The sequence below is a fragment of the Poecilia latipinna genome, unplaced genomic scaffold (assembly GCF_001443285.1).
Source record: "Poecilia latipinna isolate Pla-1442-1.1 unplaced genomic scaffold, P_latipinna-1.0 Scaffold2422, whole genome shotgun sequence".
NCBI lineage: Eukaryota > Metazoa > Chordata > Actinopteri > Cyprinodontiformes > Poeciliidae > Poecilia > Poecilia latipinna.
Window position 1 is genome coordinate 76,068 of NW_015115038.1, and position 3,496 is coordinate 79,563.

Sequence of the window (3,496 nt, forward strand, 5' to 3'; positions counted from 1 at the left end):
GTGGGGGGTTGGTGAGAGGGAAAGTAAAAACAGGAACACCTACTTCAAGTTAGTAGGTTTCCTGGTTTTGAGAAACACTATCTAAAGTGATCCACATCTCCGTGCTACACTGTAAAAAGAAATTGGTAACACTTTATTTGAAGGGGGGTGAATAAGACTGTCATGACACTTTCATTAACATGACATAACACATGTCATGAACACCTGTCATGCACATGAATAAGCCTTCATGAATATTTATGACTGTTGTCATAAAGCGTCATTCGGTAAATTATGACACTTTTAATACAAAGCTGACATTATTCAAAATGTCTTCGTTATGACAACTTGTCATTAACCTAGACAAAATTGTCCGAATTCATTAAGTGTGTTTAAAACGATAAATATTACTTAAAATAAAGAAGGAAACTAATATTGGTCTCTTTTTATCGGTTTTTTGGCTCAGGCAGTCTTTCTTTGAGAGTAGTTAGACAGGAAAGTGGGTAAAGACAGAGAGGGAAGACATGAAGCAAAGATCATCATGCCGGAATTGAACCTGCGACAGCCACATTGAGGACTAAGGTTTTCTTATGCGAGTTGTGCTCGAGTCCTGCACCACAGCAGCACCTGGTTGGTACAGGATCTGTCTCTGGTGAAGCTTGAGTCATGTACATTTGAGAGTGCACTCTAAGAAGTGTACTCTAAAAATACACTTTTCAGAGAGTGTTCTAAAACTCTCTGACATCGATGATGTCATGACATCATTGAACTTAATTGTTTGAAAGTGTGTTTTTAGAATACAATTCTTAGAGTGCACTATTAAAAGCACATGACTCAAGCTTCACCAAGGACAGATCCTGTGCTGTGGTGGTGCAGAGGTAGAGCACAACTAGTGTTTCATTCACAGCATTTTGGATGCAGGGCAAAAGTTAAGTCAGTCTCCTTTGAACAGGGCGTCGTCTTACACAGGGTTTCTGTGTCCCCGGTGGCTTGTCACAAATTTTGAACATGACTTCTTATCAAAAATCCCTTTCTTCTCACAAATTTTCCAGCAAGGATTTAAGGAATTATAGTTATCCTGTCAACAGAGCCTTCTTTCTGTGCTGTAGATCTAAATCACTCCTCCAGAGTAATCATGGAACTCTTCACTGCTTTTCTAATCTCATAGCCACCTGGCCTGTTTGACTGGTCGGCGGCCATGTCTTGGTAGTTTTGGAGTTGTGTCACACTCTCTGTTCTGAGATGATGTTCGTACGATCTGATCTGTCTGCTGCTGTGTTCCTTGGTCTTCATGATGCTGTTTGTTGACAAATGTTCTCTAAAAAGCCTCTCAGACCTTTGTAGTGGGAACATTTTAAGATTACTATGATTAATATCTGAATCTATGCACAGCAGTATCATGATTCTTGTGTGATACATGAGCTTATGAAAGAGACTTCTGAAGGAGTTTAGTTTCTCTGGCCTTAGCATTACAATTAAGCCATTGAATTGTTTCTTTATTTCTTTATCTATGGCTCCTAGTAAAAGAAGACATGTGCTTGCTGTCTGATGTCTGTTCTGTAACCAAGTAGATTATCAAACTATGTGAATGGAATGAAACTCTCCCTATAAAACTGTAAGCTGTGTTCTGATCGAGGCTCTTTCTCCTGACTGTGATCAGTAAGCAGAGACTTCAAACGCTGGAAAGCCTTCGAATAAATACTGATTAAGAATATATTCTTTCTCTGGTTCTTTGGGTCTTGAAACTGTTTTTCCTCACTCTTTGATAAAGGAAAGAGACCTGGATTCACACTGACAATAAATTCTACAACTGGAGATTTTGTTAGAAATTAGAGGTCTTTGAATGCAGCTGGTGCCACTGATTTCACTTAGGGGAACTGGATGAAAGGAGGTTGAATTAAAATAATTTATACACCTTTTAGACTTCTACACAGATATTAAGCATAATGAGTTGGTCTATATAAAAGAAGAATAGAGTAAAATAGAATATAGTAAAATATAACATAGTAAAATAGAATTGAATAGAAAGCGCCTATATTGTCCCGAAAAAAGAAAATTCAGGTGTAATAGATATAAAGGTCCACACAAAAAAGGTTTTAAAGTGTAACATAACATAGACATAAAACATAAAGTCCAAGTAGTGGTGGTTGTAATATAAAACATTGTGAAAAAGTTTATTTTACAAGGTGATCCCTTTACAGTTGACCTCTGAGAACCTGATTTAAGCATGCCCATTTTCAGCCTATATTGCCTGAAATACCATATTTTTCGGACTACAAGTCACTACTTTTCTCCTACGCTTTGAACCTTGCGGCTTATAGCCCGGTGCTGCTTTTCGGTGGATTTTTCTTCAGCCGCCAGGGGGCTCTTTAGCAGGAAGTGAATCATTGGAAGTCAAAAATTGGAAATCAAAGAAGAAAGCGGTAATTTTCTTTTAGAACAAGCACATGCTAGTAGCAGGTATGACGGAGAAATTTCTTCAAACTGAAGGCTATTGATCTGGCAGTACAGGTGGGAAATAGAGCTGCTGCAGGTAAACTCGCTTGAACAAATCCATGGTTCGGCGTTGGAGATGGAAGGTTGCGTAATTAACAGCAGATATATTTGTGGAAAACCGAGAGCGGCAGAGATACCAGCAGCTTATAGCCTGGTGGGGCTTATATATGTACTTTCCAGGTTTTTTTTTGTTGTTTTTTTTTTACTTTGTGGGAGCAGCTTATAATGAGGTGCGCTCTATAGTTCGGTAAATATGGTAGTTGCCTTTTAACAATTGTTTGGGTCCAGAAGAAGCCAAACGATTTAAAACAAAAACATGTAGAAGCATTAAGTCTTTAATTCTCAGCAACAGAACATTCTGCCTGTTTTTGACTTTCATTGACACAGAGTGACACACAAACACTCTCACACACAATATTGTAAAAAGCATTGATGCGTGGCTACCTCTCCATTAAACCACTTTGGAGCAGAGTGAGGGAGGGGCTGGGTGTACAACAGCGGGATGAAACAGAGTCAGCGCTTGATGTTTTTCTGGAAAATTGGAAAAACAATCAGAGGATGTTGGTGTATAAGAGGAGAAATGGTGCCAATAAATAACTAAAAAATGTCCTTTTCATCACTTTCTGGCCCAGTACTCAATTACTGTTCATTTTTCTTCTTTTAGACAAATCCTACTCCCCCTTAATGAAAATGGATTTAAGATTAAATATATGATGTGGTGAAGGGAAAATTATTAACTTGATAATGCTTTGTTTTTGATGCTTCAAAAATCTGTTTTTTTGGTAGGCAGGGGCGCGGTAATGAGGGGAAAAGTGATGACAATTCTAGGGGCCCTAACCAACAGGGGGCTCTCCACAATTTAATTATTTATTTTTTGTTCATAGAAATAAAAATAAAAACATCGGGGCCCTGTCAATTACAAAATTAATCATTTAATGTTCCCACTCCCAGATCAAAAAACACACATCCATATTTGCCCTGAACTCCCTAATCTGAGTTAAATGGTTCATTCCTGCTTGGA